General features: G+C 33.6%; 1 protein-coding gene across 9 annotated transcripts in view; it reads left to right on the plus strand.

The window, feature by feature from the left end:
* The window catches only part of LOC106663904, a 45,342-nt gene that overhangs the window by 14,034 nt on the left and 14,751 nt on the right, over positions 1 to 16,557 (plus strand). Inside the window, exon 1 of one of the 9 annotated variants that reach the window (XM_014389139.2) lies at positions 16,335 to 16,432. The exons of the other annotated variants lie outside the window; for them this stretch is intronic. The gene's annotated coding sequence lies outside the window, so the exon portion shown is untranslated. Of the gene's footprint in view, positions 1 to 16,334; positions 16,433 to 16,557 lie in introns of those variants that run through there. 9 annotated transcript variants of the gene reach the window in all.

Here is a 16,557-nt window from a genome sequence, read left to right on the forward strand (position 1 = left end):
AACATAAAAAATGCTCGTTTTAACGAGAGTTTAACCCCAAAAAGAAAGAGAAAAAATTTTTCTTGTCAATAATGAATTGCAATTGAAAGTGTACAAAATCTATTACAGAATTTATCCTGAATAATCGTAATTTTTCTATTGTTAACACTATTTTTAAGAAAACGTGATAAAGCAAATGTTATTGAATTTTCTTCTGTCTCTCTCAATGGATTTAGATTCATGTGCTTTCAAGTGAAATAATACTTTGTGTAAAATAATTATAACACCGGTTATTAAAGAAGGTGCAGTTCTACAACGTGACCTTCATTCGCCTACGAAACTTCGGTGAAATTCTTTTCCAAATCATTCCAGTCCTATGAAGCACAACTGTCCGGATAAAGGAAGTAGGCAAGAAAAGAACAATCGTGGCAATTCGTGCCGAAGGACGGAATTCTCCCTATCCTCCGGGTCAAATCTAGAAAGGCGCAGAGCCCTCGTGAGGCAATCGGTGGGGGCGGTGAAAGGCAAAAAAAGAAAAGAAGAAAAAAAAAGATAACGTAATGGAAGAAATAACGACGGTACATAATGCTCGTTCTCCAAGGGTGAAGGGAGCCGGGGAATCGTGTACGGCCCTGGGAAACGACACGAAACATCTAGAACAGATATTTAAAAACGTCTCCAATTAAAATGCTAGTATCAAAGTTGAATCCAAAATTTTAAAATATTGTTCGTTTAAAATAAGATAAAAAGCCCAATTGAAATACTTTGGATGTATCAATGTATTTACCTTAGTTTAACCAAGGCGTAAGAAAAATGCAGAACAAATTTTCTATTATTAATTTTGTTCAATAATTCTTAGTTCCGACGAAATTAAATAACTATATTATAATACTTACAATAATAATACTTACAATAATTACAAATAAAATTATCATGATTTTTTCTGACATTTTATTCTTTCATTTAACTGTTAAATAAAAAACGACCGCCGTAATTAAAATTTAATGATGTTACGTCGGTTTTTGATGCAATTTTTTAAATTAATTAGTTTTCTATGTGCCGTCTTTTGTAAATACTCAACCGGAAAAGTGACGTTAGGGTTGTAAGCAGGGAGTGGCAAGGCGATGACTGACTCCAATCATTTTTGTGAATTAGTGTCAGACGCTAAATTCTTGAACATTGTCTGTTATTCGGGCTGATTATAATAAATTTAATTTGCGTTCGAAAACTCTATTCATTTGATCGAGATGTGTATAAAGTTCAGAGTCGAAATGCTCGGAGTGCCAAATAAATAAGAATTACACCAATCGGGAAGAACGAATTTGTCATTCCGAACTAATGATGTTAAATTTCTGTAGTTTTTAAAATTCTGTTCGAGCTATTTAGTAAGATGATTTTTTTAAGAAATATTAATGCTAAAAAAATGCCACATTGACCGGAATGTAGCCTTAAAGTCAAGGTTATAAGCAGGGAGAGGCACTGACACTTTTTTAAAAATTAAACTTTAACCTCTGTTAAAGGAAAATGACATTCTATGGTATTGGGTTTTGTTGAAAATTACCACTTAGCTTTTAATATTCCATTTATTCTATTGGTGTACTGAGTATACAGCACACAATATTACGGACGACCGACAGTTTTTCTATCAAACTTAAAATTTAAACTTGCATTTTTTTGATAACGGTGTTTGCCATAACTTACTACTAAAGCTATAATATAACTAATACAGATAACAAACTAAAAACCAATGGTGCTTTTTTAATATCGGTCACCATTTCTTTTATTGACGTCGACATACGGTCATGGGGATATAACCATGGCCAGATCTTCTGGATACCATGGGTAAAATAAAGGATGATGGTGACATTTGAATCCCTAAAGGTTTGCACCAGAGTGGTAGAATAGGTTTTTTGCTTTTTTCCCCAACCATTTGGAGTTGTATGAGTTTTCCCCCTTAAAGCAGTTAAACTTTCGTCTAATTTGTTCGTTCTCCGTTATTGGTTTCCCTGCACGACTTTCGTTTCTTTAATGAAATTAATGCAATACAGATTTTCCTCATGGGTATTGTATGAAGTTATATGGAAAGTATGGCTTTCCTTGGTACGTACAATATCTACTCATAACTACTGAAAGGCAGTTGTATATATGTTCACTTATCTCTTTCTTCCACAATAGTCATTTGTCATCATGGTCATAATTTTTTTAAGTACTATTTTACTGGATCTTGGACTGTAAATATACGTTTTAGGGTTTTTAAATATTTTCTGTTGATTAGAATATCTTCTTTCTTCATTAATTGTTAATGAGAGTATGCCTATTGCTTGTTTCATAGTCAAAATTCTATATCTTTTTTGATGTAGTTATCTATGCCATAAAATTATGCTGCATGTGGTCTGTTTCGTTGCGTGAAATTCTCTCATGGCCAGGGACCCACTTAGCATTAGACTATTTGCAAATCCCTCTTTTATCAGGGTATTAGCCAGTTCCAGACTAGTTTTGACTTAATCTCGTAACCATGGTGAGTCCATAGAGCTGCCTGGCAGTCTGAAAGAATGGTTATTGTTCCACCTTTGAAATATTTTTGTTTATTTCTTGTGCGAACGTTTCTATAGCTAGCAGTTTTGCTTAAAGTTTCGGTGGGGCCGAAAGCCATATGGTGCTTCTAGTTGACATCATTTCCTATCTTTGAGCATCTGTATACTCTGGATTTATTTTTTATTTTATTCTTCCATTTAGCTCTCTTTTCAATCATTATGCTGAATGAGTTATCAAAGTATAGTATAATAAGTATAGTATGATTGTAGCCAAGTCCGTAATTTCATCTTTGTCAACGATTTTGTAGGGTTAGCACTTGCTAGATGCTTCTTTTCTCCAGTCCGATGTATTCTTAGTATCTTTATCGCCACTACACTTTTCATAGGTAAGGATGTCAGTTTCATAATTCATTCCTTCATAGGTAAGGATGTCAGTTTCATAATTCATTCCATTGCTGATGTGGAGGTTGTTTTAATAGCACCAATGATCCTAAAGCATACGATTCTTTAGATTTTTGTACAATTTCCTTATGCTTTTCTTTCTCCTATTTTTGGCCACCAACTGTAAAGTTGCATAAGCTGATCATGGGTCGGACAATTTGACAATAAGTTCATTTTAAGTTTTAGTCCCCAACTTTTGGCAAACCCATCTTGTATTTTTAGCGCTCTTTCGTAGGTTCCCTTAAGGTTAGATTTCACGTTAACCTTTGATCGAGAATCCTTCATATATCAATTTTTCAGAATGCCTTATTTGTAGGTTTTGCAGGATTTAAGTAAGATTGAGCTTCTTTTTTCTATGAATGTAATAATTTTTGCCATTATGTATTTAGACCCTTATTCTGGCACCATGGCTAAGTTTAAGCCACTTTGCGTAAGTTCAACTAAAGTCTGGGCAAATGTGCCTCTGATTATTATAACAACGTCATCCGCCTAAACGTACGTCAAAGCTTTTTATGTAAGTTTGCTAAAGAGGGCGTCAACTACAAGTGACCATATGGTTGGTTAAGGATGGTTAAGGGTATCGGAAAGCCATCTTAGGATTTAGCCCGCAAGTTCTACCCCAGTATCTTTGGCATATCTATTGTACCTTTAGTCTGTCCTGGTTTATTATGTTATGCATTCCACGCTAACATTTAGTCAAGAATTACTTCTAGTATGAGAATTCTTTGGAAGCTTTATTTCTTGGTTTTGCAGGGTTAGAGATGTAAAATATGGCTTCTGGAATGGCATTCTTGTTGTCTTAGAAATTTTTTTATTGGCATCCTTTTCCTATGACCACTCCAGCCTTATATTTAAGGTTTTTTTACAATAGTTTTGTGTTAAATTTCACGTTAATCATTAAGACATTCCACCATTTATTTAAAATGTAAACATTTCAAATTTTCACAAGTTATTTCGTATACACCGGGCAGACTTTTCAAACAAATTCTTTTGGCTGTTTCGTTTTACTTTTTGGCTCCTCGGATGGAGAGTAACGTAAGAACCGTAACTAAAGCTGTGAGGCAACGGCGCAACAACGCCGGGCATATTTTTTTTCTCTCTACTCGTTTTGCCGAGGTTCTTTTAAGGCGTATCTTTTCCATTCGAGTTTTATACAATAAGTAGCTGTGTGAAATGTAAATAACAATTGAGGTGGTACTATGTAAAAAGATGTCCAAACTAAACAGCCTAGCTCTGGAAAAGCTAGAGTACCGTTTTAATGGCACACGATGAATGAAAATCGTTGAACCGATAAACTTACAAAAAGTCGTAAAATGTCTTCGATCGAATATTGTTTAAATTTTCTTATATATACTGGTTTTTAACAAAATTGGAAAATTGTACGCCTGTTAATTAATCAGGCTGATATAGAAAATAAACCATTGAAACTTCAGCTTTGACAGCCCCTTCTTTTAGAAAGTCTGCTCTGAAAAGAAAATTATAGTAAAAAGTACAATATAGATATTATCGTAAAGAGAGATCGATGGATTCGCAGAATAATCCTCCCACGACTTATTTTCCCCCTGGGAGGCGAGAAGATTAAATTGACCCAAAGAAACAGCCCATTTTCCAATTTAATAATGAGATAACTGCTTAATTGTCTATATGAAATACTTTCCATAAACGGAGTAGAATAATTGATTAATTAACACGTGTTACATTGTTCCAGCAATTAAAAAACGTTCCATTTTCCTCTGAACATCCGTGTTGTGGTTGTGAAAAAAATTTACTATTTTCCGTCGCATTGTTAGTTTGTATTTCTTCCTGTAATATTAGTTAAAATAATTAATAGATATACAACAAACCGTACAATAATCAATAAAACTCAAATTAATTTGTATTCATGAATATTTTTATATTAAATAATAATGATTATTTGGAGATCATGGGGTGCGATCTGGTGTGGCGTAGGTTTTAGAAAAACATTTTCTTTATCGTGCCAACGTTTCGATCATTATTGAAATCATCTTCAGGGCTCAAAGTGTTTGTTTTCTGTGTAAATGAGTCATTCTGGTGAGTCGTGTTGAGAGTGCCCAACTTAAATAATAATATTGAGGAATTTTGAAAATATAATATACTTTTGAAATTTGAGTTAGATAATCTTAACAGTGATATAAATTTTGATAAAACAATCAGTGTTTAAAACTTTTCATTATACCCATCTACTGTGAGTATTAATTAAAAAGTCAGCCAGACAGTCTGTACCTCAAAGTCATATCGGTCAAGGCTAAAATAAACTTATTATAAACTCAAAATATATTATATATATAATAAAAAGATATTTAAAATTATGATGGTCTGGTTAGCGTCATACCGCCACAGAGTACTCGGAATTCAGGGCCATTGGGGAAGCTCTTCCATTCACGCTAATAAATCATATTCGCACATTATATTCAGCCCCAGATTATTCGACATTTCTCAGTACAATTGGAGAAGAAGCTGCTCCATTCACGCTAATAAATTACATTCATTCATCAAGCTACATTCACTTGCCACAGAGTACTCGATATATTTTGAGTAATTGAGGTGAAACCCCTCCATTTACGCTAATAAATCACATTTATATCAAATTTTATTTATACTGCTCTAGAGTAGTAGATATTTCTTGGTAATCGAGAAACAAGCTACATTCATGGGGGAACATTCACGCTAATAAATTACATTCACACACCAGATTTCATTCACTGCCTCAGAGAACTCGTTATTACTCGGGCAGCGAGGATTCTGACCCATCCATTTTCGCTAATAAGTACATTCGTTCCTACAGGTAATATATAAACATGAACTTAAATTCACTAATTTCGTGGTCCGCTTGACCAATTAAATCATTACAATTAATTAAGGTTTTTAGTTGAGATGAAAAAAAGTTAATGGTACGAGCGGGATTCGAACCCACGATCTTCGGCTAGATACACCGCTGCTCTACCACTTGAGCTATCGTGACCTCGATCCACTCGGACATCAACTTCCCATCTCAACCCCACCTTATGAGTTTTCCCTCCTTTTTGCCATTTTTCAAAACTCATAAGGTGGGGTTGAGATGGGAAGTTGATGTCCGAGTGGATCGAGGTCACGGTAGTTCAAGTGGTAGAGCAGCGGCGTATCTAGCCGAAGATCGTGGGTTCGAATTCTGCTCGTACCATTAACTTTTTTTCATCTCAACTAAAAACCTTAATTAATTGTAATAAACATGAACATTAAACTTCTAAGTTCTGGTTAAATTATTTACTTGCCTGAGGTATGATTTGTTTCCGCTGCTGTGTCCCAAGTCCGGTCATACGAGATATCGAGGTTTATTATTGTTATTAGAAATTATTTATTCTTGTTTCTACAAATACAATTTCCCTAAATGGGCACTGGCCTAATACAATCCAGTTAGGTGAACATGTGAGATCCACGTTTGACCTATGCGCAACCTTTTCCCTTCAGGACCCAGCCTCCGCAGACAAGTGAACAATCTCTTTTTTAATTATAAACAATTCGATGTATTCCTTTTGGCCCAGAAGATTTTCAATTCATTTTTTGTTGCATTGCTCTTTTAATGTCCGCTGGGCGTACAGCTTGGGCGGGGTCGTGTGATCTTGTCGTGGTTACTTTTCTGATTGTAAAGATAAAGTTGTTTTAATAAAAAAAACGATGATATCAATAATTACTGATGAAAGAAATGCGTCATGGTAAACAAAGGATTTTAATACAAAAACAATCATAGATTTAAAAAATTGGTTATTATTAAAAGGCTTTGATTACATTAATTAATTGTTAATTATAACATACAGCTGTGATATTACTCTAATTAATAAGCCATTTTCATTAAATATTTGTTTAACGAGCATTATCCAACTGGATGATCCAATCACGATAGAAATTTTCTAAAATTGGGGAAAGAAAAAGGTAACAATTTCATGGTTATCGCCCAGTAGAAATTCAAAATTATGTAATTTAAGATTGGAGTTGTGTTTTTTTCGCGGTTCTTTCCAATTGGCTTAGAGTCGATTTTGCAAATATTTGCATGTAAACAGTTGCAAAATATTGTTTTGTTCGACCAAACATTAGGTTGCATTGTAATACAAAAACCAAAACGCAGATTTTTATTATGTTTAAACATTTATTGATGTTTATATTTTATTAGAAATGTAAACTATAAATTTCTATAAGAAAATAGTTCAATGTCGTTCAACGGCGCTAAGAAAAAAAGAAAGTGAAATTCGTAATAACACGACCTGTAATATCGCTCACTAATAGAAAGCAAAAACGATGAGGAAAGTCAAAAATTGTTGTGATGTAAGACAAAACTACAATCGAATTATTTTATTACAAGGTTGAATTTGTAATCAATCCAATAAATAATAATTGTGGATAGTTATTTCTATGAAATGGCAAGATGAAACATTTGATTTTGGAAATCAGCATTATTGGAAATAAACATAAAATTACTGCACCGTGCGAAAAAGCACTTCTAATGTGGCACCTTAACAAAATTAGACTAGGGCATACAACCAAACATAAAATAAATGTTTAGATTAAAAAGTAACAATTACAGTTAAAGGCTTACTTCCAAGTACCCGGAAGTTGTCGCGGACGAGGGGCCAACCAGAAAACATTTTTCATATTATTTTCAATCAGAAAGTCATGACTTGTGCCGGGATTCGAACCCAGAACCTCTAGCGAGACAAATGCGAGTCGGACGCAAAACCATTCGGTCGAATGTTCCTCTTCCCAAATTTTTAGATTAAATGTCCATGTCAATCAAAATTTTTACAGATGAGTTTCACGATAAATAGATAGATAAATAATTTATTAACAAAAAATGGGATAATCTACTACAAATACGTATGTATAACCGAATAAAAATCCGTCTGTTGGAGGTTGTTGCTGAAATCGTATAAAAAGAAAAGAGAACTATAGAAATTACACTATAGGCATAATGCAAAACAAAATAATTTTTTGTACTATAAATTAAAATAAATCTTGTCCTACAAGACGGCTTAAACGTCGAACTACCGGTGGGTGTCGCGACGAGCCATGGGCTATACCGGGATTCGATCCAAGAACCCTAGCGTGGCAAATGCGAGTCTGACGCCATAACCACTAGGCCTGATTTTACTCTCCCCAAACTTTTAGATTATATGGTCTTATCGAGAAAAATTTCCAACTACCCGGTGGACCGTCACAAACCAATTTACAATAAGACTTCCATATTATTTTCATTTAAAAAGCCAGGGGTTGTACAGGATTCGAACCCAGAACTCCTAGCTTCGCAAATACGACGTGGACGTTCTAACGATTCGGTCCCCAAATGTTTTGCTTAAATGGTCTTGTCTATCCAAATTTTGTATAGAGAGTATCCTAACACAAACTTTTTTAAGAGAGTTGATAGATCACAGTTCAACAAATTGTTTCACACCTGAATACCATCTGAATTTTTAAATTTTAAACCATCAATGAAGAACTACCTGAATTAACAATTCAGTAGCTTCAGACTGTCCTCGAATACTGCTAGCACAAGTATTTTTTCACTCAAGTATTTTCCTGCGTAACGCAACTTTTAAATATCGTACTTGGCGCAAAGGTAGACAAATAAAGAAACTAGTTCTCTGATCGATAGTCATGTTCTGCTTCTCATACATTTTCTTCGTGGCATCTAACTCATTGTAAAGTTGAGTATTTTCCCCCTTAAGTTCCCTGATTTCTTCCCTTAAAAAGTTAAATTCCTACTTAGTTATAAACACATCTTACATGTTCAACTTTTTGCGTAAAATATTATCCAACACCTATAATAATTTCCTTTGATTGTGACATTGCTAGACTTCTATTTAAGCCTTCCTCCCCATACTTTGGATTTTGAAAGAAAACAAGGGCAAAGGGCCGACGAAACTATTTCTAACACTGCTTCATGTAAGCTTCTAGGGCGTTTTACTGAGGTGCGTGTTTTTTGGCTGAAAGAAAATTGAAATTTTTCTAGGCATACTAGGAGAAGAGTTAACGAGTACGAATTAATAATAGGGGGAAATTATCACCCAATAAAAGTGGAATTGAAACGGCTATGGATATACAGCATATAAATATATCATCGCAAGTGTCCCTCAAGGCTCGATTCTGGGTCCTACATTATTTTGCATTTTTGTAAATTCGGTGCCAAAACATAAATCTTATCAATTGGCATTTTATTTTGACTATATTGCGTTTTAATGATTTCCTGGTGAATTAATGCAATTGCCAGTAATATTAACACGAAACTCAAAAGGATTTCTATAGAAAACGGAAATTAAAAATTAACATAAATAAAACCGGTTGCATTGTTTTCACAAAATGCAGGCCCTTGCTTTCCTATATTATTGCTCGAGGGAAAGTCTTTTGACTGACTTAAGACACTAACTTACCTGGCAATAACACTAGACTCGAAGATAAATTGTAGTAATCACATAAAAAATCTTGTTGCTAAATATAAAGCTGAAACTTGAGTACTATTTCCTTTGCTTGAGAAGGAACCTGGAATATGCAGAACACAACCAATCTTATTATATGCCTGTCCTTCATAGAGTTACACGCGCAAGTCTAATACAACAGACTTCAAGTGAATCAAAATAAATACTTAAAGCTTGCTATTGCCAGGAACTTCAGGCTGACTTAGTTGCATAGAATTATCAACATGGTTTGAATTAAAGAAGCAACGTGTAGAGAAGTTACAAACTTTTTTAGACGAATAGAGGGTCGCGCATGATCAAAATGGAAGTCCATTGGTGCTATTATTTTGTTCGACAATATTTGTTCACCTGTACTAGTAATTGTTATTTCTTGTTATTTATGTGATGATGTTTAATAGGCTGTTTATATTTATTACTTTTACTTAATGTTATCATCACATTATATTCTTTAATAAGTGATTCTTGGAGGCGTCGGTGGCCGCAACGGTTTACGCGTTGACACGGCGCTCATAACTGTAAGGTAAAGGTTCCGGGTTCGAATCCAGCGGCCCTGCATTCGAACCCGACATACTTACAAATGGGGTTTTTTTTCAAAAACACCGGCACCCCGAGGGTTGATAAAACCTCTGCTGCTGCGAACCCTCGTAAAAAATAAACAAATAATTTAAAAAAGTAGTTCTTTTGTACATTTTTCCTCACAAATTTGTTATTCGTTGCAAAAAGAAATCTTCAAACGCCCACCTATGTTATAGGGAAAATAAATTCATTCCTGCATGTGTTGTCAAATAAGATTGTTCATTTAATTTTTTTTTAATATATCAATTTATATGGTAGATAAGATAAAGGAAATAAATTTCATTGGAATGTAATGCTTATCATACGTTATACTTTGAAAGAGTTGGCTTTGTTTAATTTATGAGTATTTTTTATGGATATTTAATTTTTAATAAGCTTTTAATTATGCTATTATACTTGCAATTGCTTGGTGACTGCTCAGTTTAGCTAAAATTATCAAAATAAATATCTAAATAGATAACATTTTACAAAAATGAAGCTGTAATCTATCCTGGTTTTGTCTGTGACTCTGTTGCCGCATTTAGACGTCTTCAGTGGTTTGCCAGTGTGTTTTGTCAATCAGCCTTTTTATATAAATTTTTAAATTGAACCTCAACACGATATTCCAGTATTTTTAATTAGCCGTTAGCTGTTTTGGGTCAAAGTTCATACGTGACGGTTTCGTTTAAAAACCTTTCCGCTCGTAGAATATTGAAAACTAAAAAAATATATCATCTTACCCTAGGTTAACTCTGTTCTAAAACTACATAATAATCATACTGCCAGACTGCGGGCCCTAACTTCATGGCAGTTCTTATTTAAAGGCAAATCAGGCATCACGCTACGCTTAGTTCCGTCTTCACGGCAATTATTTAGATTTCTTTTATTCAACTTCGCAATTTATTTACAAATAGCGCCCTTAAATATTGAAACGAAATACAGATTAATTGTCAATTAACTATGTGTAATGTTTATTAATAGATTTAATTATTATAAGGAAGAACGCGTCAAATCGTGTCGGATGGCCTGAATAATAGTGCAAATCCGTTGATGAGCGTGCTACCCGCAATTTGATAAGTTTATAAAGGGCTTTTATCTCTGGACAATTAAACTTTTATTGCATAATAACAATCTACGATGTATTACACGAATGAGATAGCAGAGATAATTCAGATAACGGTTATTTTCCTAAGAAGGTTTTTATTTTCCGATTTACTTGAACTTTAGTATGCCGTACTCGATACAGAAATTTACTAATGCATTTAGATTTTTTTTATCAGTTATGACCTGATAACAACACTTTTCTCAAAAGATTAACGTCGGAGGTGAAAAAAAATTATGTTTAATCCATTTAAGTTTTAGTGGTCAATTGACCAAGTTACTTCATTCTATTAATTATTATTTATATGCGAGGTCTTGGTTGAGATAAAAAAGTCAGTGTCACGAGCGGGATTCGAACCCACGACCTTTAGCTAAATACGCCGCTACTCTACCACTTGAGCTATCGAGACTTCAATCCTCTCGGACAACTCTCCATCTCAACCTACAACCGTTCGAATATTCCGTCTTTTTGCAATTTTCAAATGTCGTGTAATCAATGGTAGATTCTCAGCGTATGACGTGGTCACGGGGAGCTGTTTAGTGAAGTGATACTTCTTTTACTTATTAAATATTAATCCATTTACGTTTTAGAGATCAATTGACCAAGTTACTTCTTTCAATTAATTATTCTTTTTATGCAAGGTTTAATAATAACAGAAATATGTAAAGCCGAGTAAATCTAGATTAACTTGCCGCTCTCAATTCCCAACGACAATTGTCTCAATTAAAAGAAAATTTGCCCGTGATGAAAAGAAATCGAGACGTTTTCCTCCATGACCTCACAAGGGCAAATTTTTAGCTGATGACGCGGCAAAAATTGTCACAGTCCCGCTGGAACGTGCTTCCTCATAATATATTTCCTTCAGACTATCGCATCTTTTTTCCGGTCATTGTTATACAAAAGATTCGGCAATGAAAGAGTACTGCGACTCGAGTTTTTAAAACTCAAAATCTGAAAAGCTTTTGAAAAGGTGTATGATAAAATTGGCTGAAAGATGGCAGGAAGTTATTTAAGAAGTTAAAACGAGTACATGAAATTTCTATTGTATTTATTTATCCATTCTCTCTAAACATGACCACTCATTGCAAAAAAAAAAATATATAACGAAACTCTCAATTGAAATAGTTTAGGTTAACTTCTTCCCTTCATGTCGAAACAGGTACACATAAAAGACTCGCCGGTTAAATGACAAAAGTAACAAGCAAAAAGACAATAGACGTAATTTCTCGCGGCGGTTGCAGCATTTCCTTTTCATTTCTTATGAAAGTACGTGTGCTGTGAGAACCTAAGGAAAACAAACAGTGCACCAAAACGACAGCCGACGTGACTTAAATGTTACTCAGGGCACGTACGATAAACTTAAAGATACTGCAAACCAGACATCGATGTGATTTATTTTCCAAAAGTCTTTTCGAGTAAAAATTATTTTGCCCATTTATTATAAAAAGCCGGCTAAACGAACACTTAATAACCATTATTAAACAACTGCTAAACTGTAAACAATTCTGCTAATAAAGAATACATAAAGGACGTCAATGCTTGAGGAGGTCATTCATGTCAAATCGGACTAAAAAGTCCCTTTTGTCCAAACTTACAAACTCAATTGTATTCGAGATATTTCACTTTTAAGGTTACTTCAATCTTTCACATTTTTATTTCGTAAAATGTTTATCTTACAGTAAATTTTATTATATGTAGGGTTCCTATCTTCGTAGAGGTGTAATATTACATTAATTGTTAATTGTATGTTACTGTGTATTTATTTAACCCAGCATTTAGTCTCTTTTTTCATCTGTCTAATGACGTCTACGAAGATTGGAACCCTTCATAGATTATCTGCTGGTCGATCAACGAACATCATACATTTTATTACACCAATGAAAAAAGCTCTTTAAAAAAATATGAGTTTTTTTTTTTAATTGTAACCTTGAGCAAACAAAATAAAAAATCGCTTAGAAAATATACTTTTACCAGTTTTCTAAATTCTTGTCTAGAGTTTAAAGAACGTTGTCTTGGTTTGTACAGGGTGTCCCGTGAATCGATGTTAATATTTCAGGAAGTTATCTTATATGTCAAATTGGACTGAAAGATTGTTCAAACTGATTCACAATTGTATTCGAGATATTTCACTTCTCAGGTTTCTTCAACTTTTCACAACTTTATTGCATAGTAGGAGTGCTGCTAATAGGTAGTTTCTCCACTCTTCTTTATTTAATTGTTCTATACACTCATTGTTACTTGGTACCAAATTGAATAAAATATAAATTTTGACAAAAATTCCTTAAAGTTCATCGTATCTCATAAAAATTTTTTCTTAACAGTAAATTTGATTATACCAAAGCAAAGAGCACTTTGAAAACTCTATGACATTAATTTTTTGAAAATTGTAACCTTAAACAAATTAAAATGTGTGGTGTTTAGTGACCGTTAGTTAATGATTATTTGAACATCGAATTTTTTTCACATCCTTCATGTATTTGTAAAATTTAAACAATTTTTATAAATCCCAGGCCCTGAAGATGATCTCAATAAAGACCGAAACGTTGGCACAATAAAGAAAATGTTTTTTCTAAAACCTACGTCACACCAGACCGCATCTCACGATCTTCAAATAATCAAAATTTAAAATCTCTAAGAAAATTAACTTTTACGAGTTTCCACATTTCAAGTATAAGCTGGGGTTATTCAAGGCTCTATCCTTGGACTCATCCTGTTCTTTGTATATTTTAACAACTCTTGGAGGATAGACATCGATGATATCGAACAGGTCAAACAAAAAATTGAGCTGCATAGGAAATTTCTGTGACCTTCGTTAAATTAAACGAACTGTAATAAAACGGAGATAATAGTTTTCATTAAGCTTAGACCGTTGCTATATAAGAAATTTCAAATTGAAGGTTTGATTGTGTCGTGGTCCGACCCGGTCTAAAATCTTAGGGTGATGAGGGACCGTAAACTCGCTTTTATTCCCCATATTTTAAAATGAACAAGGGAAAATTGAACATTTGAGTACTGTTATGTCACCAGTTTAGTATGTCACCGACCTAAAAATTAAATTAAATTATTCTTTTTATGAAAGGTCTTGGTTGAGATGAAAAAGCTAGTGTCACGAGCGGGATTGTTTTTTTCATCTCAACCAAGACCTTACATAAAAAGAATAATTTAATTTAAATTTTGACGCTTTGCAGCTTGCTTCAATTTTGCACCAAAGAGTCTTTTTTTGTTTACATTCAATATTTTTTAATAGAACTTTTAATATTTATGATGATTTGATGGCTTTTTTTTGACCGTTTGTAACTGAAAATTAAATGTTTAACAATTAAATGTTTTTTCATTGTTGCCGTACAGATTTTAAATATTCAATTTAATACATTTATATTTAGTGGTCTAATTGACAATATTAAATTATTTCAATTCATGATTCTTTTTATGTAAGTTCTGGGTTGAGATGAAAAAGCTAGTGTCACGAATGGGATTCGAACCCACGACCTTCGGATCAATACGCCGCTGCTCTAACCACTTGAGCTGAGCTCAGAAGTCACAATAGTGCAAATGGTTACAGCAGAGGCGTATTGAGCCGAAGGTCGTGGGTTCGAATCCCGCTCGTGACACTCACTTTTTTATCTCAACCAAGACCTTACATAAAAAGAATCATGAATTGAAATAATTTAATATTGTCAATTAGACCACTAAATATAAATGGATTAAATTAAATATTTAAAATCTGTATGTCAACAATGAAAATTTTTTAATGCATTTTATTCATTAAAACTGGTGTTTAAATAATCACTTTGGATTTTACAATTTAGTAATAAATACGCTTTAGTCCACTCATTAGTGTCATATCTAGTTCATTTAACTTCGTAACGTTTTATAAAACCAACTAAAATCGTCATCTTCAGTCGTCTTACGATGCGCTATGTAGATGTTGACGATAGTGATTATAAGCATACAGTGTGATCACAGTTGCATCTTGTCCTTTTCCTTGTGTGAAATGCCTATCCCACGCTAAATTTCAAGCCCACTACAAAAAAAATTCGTATTCACATTCGGTTCATTATGAAACGCTTAAAACGATGACAACACATAATGGTAACAGATTGAGCCAGAATAGACTGGCCATGCTTAAATGCTAAAAATGAAGAATGCATTAACGACCTTCGAGCCTTTTGACGAAATTAGCCTGATCATTTCGACTAAGGATCGATGAGTACAGAAAAAAATCAGTAAGGAAGGAGTGTGGGTCTTCAAGATTTGTAAGGAATCGCCCAATATGAATCGATTAATCCACTTTTAAACAGATATTTAACCCGTAGACAAAGAAGATATAGTTATTATTGTCTATGCTTACTACTTTCACTTGAAACAAAGATTATCTCAGATTATCTAAAGAAAGGATGATGGAACGCGTCGAAGAATACCTGCAGACTCTGTGGGGAAGAGTGAGAAAGTCTCTCACGTTATTTTTAATGGGGCCACAACTAGGTGGAGGCACGAGACATGTGCACAATCCTAATCCGAATTCCTTATAGTGTGAATCAGTAAACCACATTAGATCAGATTTTGCTTGCAAATACATTAAGTTTGGTCAAAAATTAAGAAAAAACAAATTAAATAAATAATATAATAGAATTTGTATAGGCGACAGGAGCACAACCATTTAAGGAAACGGCCTTCTTTTGGCTTAAAAGCTGGGAAGACGGTTTCACAATAGTTTACACAAGCTCTAAGCCGGCCTTCGTTTTCACATTTACACAAAAAAAGATATAAATGTCCAAAATTTAAACATTTTTATTGTAATTTATCTCTGGTTTATTGCAACACCTTTGAATGTTTTACTAATTTATAAATTATTTTATATAAATTAAAAATTCATATTCATAATGTATATTATGATGTAGATTTCAAATCTTTTGTGCATTAAGTTTAAGTTCGATTCTTTCCTACAAAAAGACGTTGGTTAAAATTAATCTTTACGAAAAAACGAAACGCTACAATCTAAACATCATTTCTCATTTACAAATCATTTCCATTTGAAATTACTACAATAGGGGACAGGACGTACAGTAGTTTAGCACATGTGCCAGTTCCTCTAAATTATTCAATCTCCCTCCTACTATTTGTTGTCTCGCTCACTCCCTCTCTAGCGTCAACGGCTCGTTATCTCGACTCTCACTCTTCTTCATAATCGTACAAAAGTTGTTTGGATCAGTCGCTACGTCCTTCCGACCCTATCAGTTTGTTAGTCACAGCTCCGACGCCCGTTCAAGAAATTTTACAAGTGTTTCTATCAATAGAATATGACTGGGTACGCGAAAATTCGAAACCTTGCGGATCCGTGAAGTCCTGTATTCAAGGTAAATTTAATGAGTTGAGACAATTTTTTTTTAACAAAGATATTGTTCGAAAAATAGGATATTGGAAAAAAAAATTTTTGTAAATAAATCACATTTTTTCTCTATTAACTGTAGTTTTTGCCAGC

Source organism: Cimex lectularius, unplaced genomic scaffold (assembly GCF_000648675.2).
Source record: "Cimex lectularius strain Harlan isolate CLEC.00 unplaced genomic scaffold, Clec_2.1 scaffold41, whole genome shotgun sequence".
NCBI classification, from domain to species: domain Eukaryota; kingdom Metazoa; phylum Arthropoda; class Insecta; order Hemiptera; family Cimicidae; genus Cimex; species Cimex lectularius.